Here is a 9,978-nt window from a genome sequence, read left to right as displayed (position 1 = left end):
GGGGGGACGGCCAGTACCGGGTGTGGGAGTGAGCCGTACCGGGAGCGGAAGCTGGGGGCAGGGAGGCGGGAGAGAGCCAAGCTTGGTGGGGGGGGGGGGGTGTAGGGGAGAGAGAGCCAGTCCGGGAGCGCGAGCTTGGGTCAGGCCCCTCCCACGCAGCCTCGGCGGCCTGGAGCAGCTGCACATGCACGCATACTCTCGCGCGCATGTCCAGAGGTCCCGACACTGTTTTCAGCGCGGGACCTGGCTCCGCCCCCCACAGCTTGTGCTGCGCTGCGCCAAGGGCCTGGAACATTCCAGCAGCGGGAAGAATACAGAGGCAAGTTTTAGTCGCGGTTTTGAGCGCAGAAATCAGGCATGGCTCTCTGGGCTGCGCCATTCTCGGCAAGGCCCTAAACGTGACCCCATTAATTTGCTTAGTACTTTTTCTCCAGTGATAATGATTGTTTTAATTTCCTCCCACCCCTTTGCCCCCTGATTTTCTACAATTATTGGGACACTTAGTGTCTTCTATCTTGAAGCTAGATACAAAATATTTGTTCAAATTCTATGCCATTTCCTTGTTTCCCATTATTAATTCCCCAGTTTCATCCTCTAAAAGGGACCAACATTTACTTTAGCTACCTTCTTCCTTTTTATATACTTTTAGAAGCTTATACTGTGTTTTTATATTTCTTGCTAGTTTACTCTCAATCTATTTTCTCCCTCTATTATTTTTTTGTCATCCTTTGCTGGTTTCTATAATTTTCCCAATCTTCTGCCCTACCACTAATCTTCACAACATTGTTTGCCTTTTCTTTCAATCTGATACCATCCTTAACTTCCTTAGTTAACTACAGATGGTTCCTTCTTCTCATAGAGTCTTTCTTTCTCAATGGAATATATCTTTGTTGAGAACTATGAAAATATCTCCTTAAATGTCTGCCACTGCTTATCTACTGTCTTAACTTTTAAAGTGACACCAATGTACACAAACAAATATCTACGGCAGGATCCTGAACTTGTAAGAAGGGAACGAGAGACGAGACATCGAAGGCTTGGCGTGGCGCTTCAATGTACCAGTGTGTTCCCCAAGCAAGCAGCATGTTAGTCTAAGGTTTCATTAGCGAGTGCTCTTTACATTTGAGCGCAGGCAATGAAAGGACATGTTTGGTGGCAGCTGTTTTCCAACACTGGGTCATGGCTAGAACAAAAATGTTGCAAAATGGTTACTTCTGTAAGTTTGGAATATCATTCAAAAGCCTTAATTTGTAACTATTAAAGTTGAAGACACCTTCTTCAACACTATGGAGACTGGATTTTCCTGGGAAAAACTTGCACTTTTTGGTCAACATAGAGGTGGTTTGAAAAGTAAAAAATTGGGCAGAGGCTTTCTGCTCAAACTGCATCAAAAAACTAAGTGCTGCAACTTCCCTCCAGTTATCCAGCAATTACCTGCAGCAGCACCAGAAACCCACCCCAGCGCATGCAGGTGAAGGAGCCATGGCTTAATCCTCCCTGAAATTTCCCTGTATTTTTGCCCACTTACCACCCCTACAAATCACTGCCACAAGAAAGGTGGTGGTACTGGCCGGTATGATGTCCAACAGGCAGAAAATGTTGAGAAAGTGAAAGATCACACAGCAATACTAACTGTTTTGGCTGGAAGTCACTTCCAACACTTGAAAAGCTGCAGTATCTGATGATTTAAAATGTAATTTGCTGAATCTCGTAGAGAATTTAAAAAAAAGAGCTCTGCGCAGTGAAATATGGATTTCCCTCTGGGGATTCCATTGTTCTTGTGCTCAGAAGAGGAAAGGCTGGAAGAACATAAGAAATAGGAACAGTAGGCCATACGGCCCCTCGAGCCTGCCCCGCCATTCAATAAGATCATGGCCGATCTGATCATGGACTCTGCTCCACTTCTCTGCCTGCACAATGGACATGAGGAGGCAGAAGGGAGCACTAGTGAAGGCCTTGCACAGACAGGGATGCAATGGATGTTACATCTGATTAACTGTGAGGTTGAATAATACAGGGGCTGATTAGAAGAAATTACATGGTTCCTGCGGTCCAATCCAGCAATGTTTCAATTTTAAAATTCTCATCCTTGTGTTCAAAGCACTCCATGGCCTCGGCCCTCTCTAACCTCCTCCACCCCACAACCCTCTGAGAACTCTGTGGTCCTCTAGTTCTGGTCTCTTGCACATCCCTGATTTCCTTCGCCCTACCTTTGGCGACGTGCCTTCGAGGCCCTAAGATCTGGAATTCCTGCATAAACCTCTCCACTTCTCCTACTTCTCAGTCCTCATTTTAAAGGTGCTCCTTAAAACCTACCTCTTTGACCAAGCTTAAAGTCATGTGTGCTAATAATATCTTTGTGTGGCTACTTTGACTGATTATGCTGAAGTGCTGTGGAACATTACATTTATATAGCACCCTTAAAGTAGTACAAACAGTGACAGGATAGATTTTTTGTAATTTAAACAAATTCTCAGCTTGTCAGCTGTGTATACTGTATGCTCCTGTATTTACTGAGACTGCAGTTAACTGAGTGCCCTGGGCTCCTGCTACTGATCACTGTCCAGTCACCCCAGCAGCAAAGGCCAAGTCTGCAAAGGGGGCATGTTTTTTTTGGCCCCCAAGGTTGAATAAGCTGCCAACAATCACTGCATACCCTCACACATTGGCCACTCGGAGGGGCAGCAGTTGGCAACCAGTGACTGTGGAACCCCTCATAATAGAGGAATAGGAGGATATGTTGCTCGGGTGGGAGGAGGGTCGTGTGGAGTATAAACCCTGACATGGAATGGAGGTCGGAATTGGGGAGGAGCGGAGGGAGGGACTGACAAGGAGTGGAGGTCAGGACCGGCGATTAGTGTGGAAGCAAGTCATCCTCAACCCCGAGAGACTGCCAATGATGATGATGATGATGAGGTAAAATGTGTTGCTGTGTATGTATGTGTCTGTGCCTGGAGAGGATCAATTAATAATTGCGTACAACAGATAATGATCTTGGGATGATTGACAATGGGCTGCTGAGCAGTATTGTGACAAATAGGGATTTCACCACATTTTGAAATATAAAAAGTCCATATTTTCTTTTAATTTCTATTTATGGGGAGGGGGTGGTCACTTTAAATTTATTTTGTTGCAATCACTAGTCTAGCTAGTTTCAGGAAATCAAGAAACTCAAGAGCTGACTCTATTTAGATGGGATGCTTCATATTTTGCGCTGATTACAACTTAGTTTGCTTGCTTTTACATAAGAACATAAGAAATAGGAACAGGAGTGGGCCATATGGCTCCTCAAGCCTGCACCGTCATTCAATAAGATCATGGCTGATCTGATCATGGACTCAACTCCACTGCCCTGCCCGCTCCCCATAATCGCTCAAGAAACTGTCTATTGCGGTGTTAAATTTATTCAATGTCCCAGCTTTCACAACTCTCCGAGGCAGCAAATTCCAGAGATTTACAACCCTCAGAGAAGATATTCCTTCTCATCTCTGTTTTAAAATGGGCGGCCCCTTATTCTAAGATCATGCCCTCTAGGTCTAGTCTTCCCCCATCAGTGGAAACATCCTCTCTGCATCCACCTTGTCAAGCCCCCTCATAATCTTATACATTTCGATAAGATCACCTCTGATTCTTCTGAACTCCAATGAGTAGAGGCGCAACCTACTCAATCTTTCCTCATAAGTCAACCCCCCTCATCCCCGGAATCAACCTAGTGAACCTTCTCTGAACTGCCTCCAAAGCAAGTATATCCTTTCGTAAAATGGAAACCAAAACTGCACGCAGTATTCCAGGTGTGGCCTCACCAATACCTTGTATAGCTGTAGCAAGACTTCCCTGCCTTTCTACTCCATCCCTTTGCAATAAAGGCCAAGATATCATTGGCCTTCCTGATCACTTGCTGTACCTGCATACTATCCTTTTGTGTTTCATGCACAAGTACCCCCAGATCACACTGTACTGTGGCACTTTGCAATCTTTCTCCATTTAAATAATAACTTGCTGTTTGCATGACCTCACAGTTTCCAACATTATATTCCATCTGTCAAATTTTTGCCCGCTCACTTAGCCTGTCTATGTCCTTTTGCAGATTTTGTGTCTCCTCTTCACACATTGCTTTTCCTCCCATCTTTGGATCCTCAGCAAACTTGGCTACGTTACACTCAGTCCCTTCTTCCAAGTTGTTAATATAGGTTATAAATAGTTGGGGTCCCAGCACTGATCCCTGCGGCACCCCACTAGTTACTGGTTGCCAACCAGAGAATGACCCATTTATCCCTACTCTCTGTTTTCTATTCGCTAGCCAATCCTCTATCCATGCTAATATATTACCCACAATCCAGTGAACTTTTATCTTGTGTGATAATTTTTTATGTGGCACCTTGTCAAATGCCTTCTGGAAGTCCAAATACACCACATCCACTGGTTCCCCTTTATCCACCCTGTTTGTTACATTTTCTGGAGTTCTTTGAGGATGTGTCAAACATGACTTCCCCTTCATAAATCCATGCTGACTCTGCCTGACCGAATTTTGCTTTTCCAAATGTCCTGCTACGGCTTCTTTAATAATGGACTCCAACATTTTCGCAACCACAGACGTTAGGCTAACTGGTCTATAGTTTCCTGCTTTTTGTCTGCCTCCTTTTTTTTAAAAAAATAGGGGCGTTACATTTGCAGTTTTCCAATCTTCTGGGACCTCCCCAGAATACAGAGAAATTTGGTATATTACAACCAATACATCCACAATCTCTGCCGCTACTTCTCAAGACCCTAGGATGCAAGCCATCAGGTCCAAGGAATTTATCTGCCTTTAGTCCCATTATCTTACTGAGTACCACCTCCTTAGTGATTGTGATTGTGTTAAGTTCCTCCCCCCCCCCCCACTATAGCCCCTTGACTATCCACTGTCGGAATATTGTTAGTGTCCTCTACCGTAAAGACTGATACAAAATATTTGTTCAGAGTTTCTGCCATCTCCATGTTCCCCATTACTAATTTCCCAGTCTCGTCCTCCAAGGGACCAACATTTACTTTAGCCCTTTTTTCTTTTTACAAGACAGGCGTGCACTCCATCATGCAGAGGCAACACCTGACTCATATGCATTTTCAAATGTCATTTTGTGACCAACTCGTCAACTTTAATCTGTCACAACTCACATTACAGCACTATCCTTGCATCCAGGATGACCTTAAAGATGAAAAATATCAACTTAGAGATACCGTTGATTATTTTTATTCCTGCTGCTTTTTCCAATTTTTGCTTCAACAGTTAGCACTGATGACAGATTGGAGGGAACTAACAAAATAAGCAGTTCTTTAATTTATTTCATACAGTTCAGAAATAGCTAGAGTTAAAATATTATTAGTCAGAAAAATACAAAACCAAAAAGGTCAAAGACAAGTTTTCTACAGGATCAGGCAACTGTTGACTCATCTGGAAATGGCATCCAGACAATGAGACACTTTCATTTTTTATTAAATGTTCTTTTGTGTGGATGACTGTAAATGAGTTTAATAATTTTGAATACATATATTCCTTCAAAGTATTCTTACAACACTCATACTGGGGCCTAATCTAACACAATGGACTGACTAATTACACCATACTGTAACATTAGATTACTGAACATACCCAATAGATACTGAAATAAGCAGACAACTCTCTCTAAACTGTAACTGTGGATGTTTACTAAAACATAGTATATTGGGCAACAAAATCAGTTTTTAAAAGAAGTGTTGCTTACCAAAGTTCAATCATCTGAAGATAAACAACACCATTTTGATTCTACAATTAAATTTCCAAGTCCTTGTACAGGAGTCACAATCAAGATATGCAGAGTTCATACCCTGCATTGCCAAATGACACCAAATTCAAACCGTAAACAAAACCATAAGAGAACTTGCTACTTAAAATAATCATCCAGGAGAACAATTAGATATCGATTTGTAGTTTATACTTAATCGGTTTTCAGCTTAACAACCACAAGAAATTGGAACTATACTCCGTAAAAATTAAATGAAGGATAAAATTAGATTCAATTATCAACAAACGAAAACCAACTCATCGCAAACCAGATCAGTACTAGTCCCAGATACAAATGTTTCTTTCTACGTTTTATTGTAGGAGGGGAAAGCAGCAACATTAATGAGGAGAAAAAGCATTTTTTTTTAAATGTAACGCAAATATAACTATCACTTTTTGTAATAAGATTGCAATATGAAAATGGAATCACGAATATTTATGTCCAAAACATGTAAGATGCAGAGTATTAGTCCATTAGAAAATAAACTTAACCCATTATTAAGTGTCAATCGAGCTGTAAGGTCAACTGAAATAAAATAATGGAAGTTATTTAGGAAGTTAGCAGTGAGGCTGCGGCTGATATTCCTCTCCTCAACCGCAGCTTCTGCTCCTGGTCCCGGGGAGACGCGCAGTCTGAGGTGAACAGCCCGAGTGCTGCAACACTCCCCCAATCTTTGTCTTTTAGGACTCTTCCAAAATTATTTATTTTCCAGGTGCGGAGAGGAATATAAAAACCGACCATTACCAGGTTGCTTTTTTTTTGGATGAAGTTCCCCGCCGGCCAACCGCTCCCGACTCTCAGCCCGGTGTCTCGTCCTTCACTTTTAATTTTCCTCCTTAAACCCCGATTCAATACCACTGACCTTTCACCCCTTCCCCAGCCTCGTTCCCACCGCAACACCCCCCCCCGGGGCGGGGGGGAGGACGTTTGCTGGGAATGCCGGGATAGCTAAGAATTCCTCCGGAGGACTCCCTGCACTTCTGGAGGAAGAGGAGCCAATGCTGATTGACAGAGTGATGAGCTGGGCGGTCAAGTCGCTACCAGCGCCCTCTGTTGGTTTCACTCGCCTATGTTTTGTTTTCGAGGAGGGAATCCAGCATTGGAGGACTGGAGTGCATCGTCACCCCAAGGAATATTATTTTAATTTAATTTGTCAAGTTTCCTTTTGATTTTTTGATAAGTTATAGTTTTTATTGGTTGTGCTCCCAATCATCATCATCATCATAAGAACATAAGAAATAGAATCAGGAGTAGGCCATACGGCCCCTCGAGCCTGCTCCGCCATTCAATAAGATCATGGCTGATCTGATCATGGACTCAGCTCCACTTCCTGGGAATCCCTTATCCGGCACCAACCCTTGTCCGGAACCATTCCCAGGTTGTGCATGCGCAGAACGCAACTTGTCAAAATCCTACTCACCAATATAATCTTTCGCCTCAATCGGCTGCCTCTGCCTCCTCCGCCTCCTCCGCCTCTTCCTCCTCCTCCTCCTCTTCCTCCTCTTCATCATCATCTCCCTACTGGAACTCTGGCAGCCACAGTCCTCTGGCCAGCCGCTGCTCCCCCAGTACTCCCTCCGGGGGATCAGGCCGACTCTTCGAGGCCTGCCAACTCTTCTGGGCCCGCCGGCTCTTCAGGGCCCCCTGCACACTGATTGGCTGGCTGACTGACTGACCGTTGGTTCTGCCAATCAATGCGCACACATAATTACCCCAGCAACAGCACTTAAAGGCGTAGTCCATCTAAACACGTGACCTCCCCATATCCGGCAAAACCCCTTGTTTGAGACAGGCTAGGCGCGCCGGATAAGGGAGGTTCAACTTGTATCTTAATTGTCACAGGTGCTAGAGCATCTTGTTAGCCTTGATTGTCCTTGCCAATCAACCTTAAAGAAAAGAGAGCCAGGGTTTTGACCTGGTAAGTATTCTGAAAGACAAATAAAGCTAGAAATTTCTTGCTGGTTTTCTTTGATTCGATTGTCTGGTCTTCCAAGTTTGCAGACGACACTAAGCTGGGTGGCGGTGTGAGCTGTGAGGAGGATGCTAAGAAGCTGTAGGGTGACTTGGACAGGTTAGGTGAATGGGCAAATGCATAGCAGATGCAGTATAATGTGGATAAATGTGAGGTTATCCACTTTGGTGGCAAAAACATGAAGGCAGAATAATAGCTGAATGGTGGCAGATTAGGAAAAGGGGAGATGCAATGAGAACTGGGTGTCATGGTACATCAGCCATTGAAAGTTGGCATGCAGGTACAGCAGGCGGTGAAGAAGGCAAATGGCATGTTGACCTTCATAGCTAGGGGATTTGAGTACAGGAGCAGGGAGGTCTTAATGCAGTTGTGCAGGGCCTTGGTGAGGCCTCACCTGGAATATTGTGTTCAGCTTTGTTCTCCTAATCTGAGGAAGGACATTCTTGCTATTGAGGGAGTGCAGCAAAGGTTCACCAGACTGATTCCAGGGATGGCAGGACTGACGAATGAGGAGAGACTGGATTGACGGGGCCTGTATTCACTGGAGTTTAGAAGAATGAGAGGGGATCTCATAGAAACATATAAATTCTGACGCGACTGGACAGGTTAGATGCAGGAAGAATGTTCCCGATGTTGGGGAAGTCCAGAACCAGGGGTCACAGTCTAACAGGTAAGCCATTTAGGACCGAGATGAGGAGAAACTTCTTCACTCAGAGAGTTGTTAACCTCTGGAATTCTCTACTGCAGAGAGTTGTTGATGCCAGTTGTTTGGGTATATTCAAGAGGGAGTTAGATATGGCCTTGACGGCTAAAGGGATCAAGGGGTATGGAGAGAAAGCAGGAAAGGGGTACTGAGGTGAATGATCAGCCATGATCTTATTGAATGGTGGTGCAGGCTCGAAGGGCCGAATGGCCTACTCCTGCTCCTATTTTTATGTTTCTATGTTTCCCCACCCGCTTCCCCTAACCCCTTATCCCCTCAGTCCGGTGTCTCGTCCTTCACTTTTTTTTCCTCCTTAAACCCGGCCAGTACCCTTATCATCATCAACTGCCTGCAACTGCCTGATAGAAGAAGATTCAGCATTTTTAAACTTCTGCCTCCTCTCCTAAAGGTGCTAACTCCTGCTGAGACAGTGTTCCACACAAGGCAGGGAGTCCTCTGGAATTATTCTGTGTGTATTTTTTAATTGTCACAGCCCAGTGGGCATGCAGGTACAGCAGGCGGTGAAGAAGGCAAATGGTACGTTGGCCTTCATAGCTAGGGGATTTGAGTATAGGAGGAGGGAGGTCTTACTGCAGTTGTACAGGGCCTTAATGAGGCCTCACCTGGAATATTTACAGTTTTGGTCTCCTAATTTGAGGAAGGACGTTCTTGCTATTGAGGGAGTGCAGCGAAGGTTCATCAGACTGATTCCAGGGATGGCTGGACTGTCATATGAGGAGAGACTGGATCAACTGGGCCTTTATTCACTGGAGTTTAGAAGGATGATAGGGGATCACATAGAAAGGTATAAGATTCTGATGGGACTGGACAGGTTAGATGCGGGAAGAATGTTCCCAATGTTGGGGAAGTCCAGAACCAGGGGACATAGTCTTAGGATAAGGGGTAGGCCATTTAGGACTGAGATGAGGACAAACTTCTTCACTCAGAGAGTTGTTAACCTGTGGAATTCCTTGTCGCAGGGAGTTGTTGAGGCCAGTTCATTGGATATATTCAAGAGGGAGTTAGATATGGCCCTTACGGCTAAAGGGATCAAGGGGTATGGAGAGAAAGCAGGAAAGGGGTACTGAGGGAATGATCAGCCATGATCTTATTGAATGGCGGTGCAGGCTCAAAGGGCCGAATGGCCTACTCCTGCACCTATTTTCTATGTTTCTATGTTTCAGACAGTGAGTGTCAGCAAGCTGTTCAACTGTGGAAGGCAATCAGAGGTAACCTGGTCCTGCTCTCATCTCAGCTCCATAGACTTCCACTTTCCAGCAGGACTCGTTGAATAAGTAATTAGGAATGGGAACCCTGAGTATTGTTCCTATTGCCACCCTGCCTGAGACCAGCAAACCTGGGACCTCTTTGATCATTATGGCTGAATTCCATGCTAACTAGCCAACTGAGCCATTCAGCAAGCCAAAATAAATACTGAAATGGCTTAGCTTAGCTTAGCTTACAGCACAAGAGTAGACCATTCAGCCCTGATAGTTGCCTCT

General features: G+C 44.6%; 1 protein-coding gene across 5 annotated transcripts in view; it reads right to left on the bottom strand.

The window, feature by feature from the left end:
- The window catches only part of LOC139268607 (guanine nucleotide-binding protein G(I)/G(S)/G(O) subunit gamma-12), a 213,817-nt gene extending 207,030 nt beyond the window's left edge, over positions 1 to 6,787 (bottom strand). For 3 of the 5 annotated variants that reach the window (XM_070886995.1, XM_070886993.1, XM_070886994.1), the window contains exon 1: positions 6,546 to 6,786. The gene's annotated coding sequence lies outside the window, so the exon portion shown is untranslated. Of the gene's footprint in view, positions 1 to 6,545 lie in introns of all 5 variants that reach the window. The other 2 variants (XM_070886996.1, XM_070886997.1) reach the window with 1 other exon arrangement.
- Positions 6,788 to 9,978: the final 3,191 nt, after the last annotated feature.

This window comes from Pristiophorus japonicus, chromosome 8, assembly GCF_044704955.1.
Source record: "Pristiophorus japonicus isolate sPriJap1 chromosome 8, sPriJap1.hap1, whole genome shotgun sequence".
Lineage (NCBI taxonomy): Eukaryota > Metazoa > Chordata > Chondrichthyes > Pristiophoridae > Pristiophorus > Pristiophorus japonicus.
Note: the sequence above shows the minus strand (reverse complement) of the source record. Positions and strands in the feature narration are given on the sequence as shown.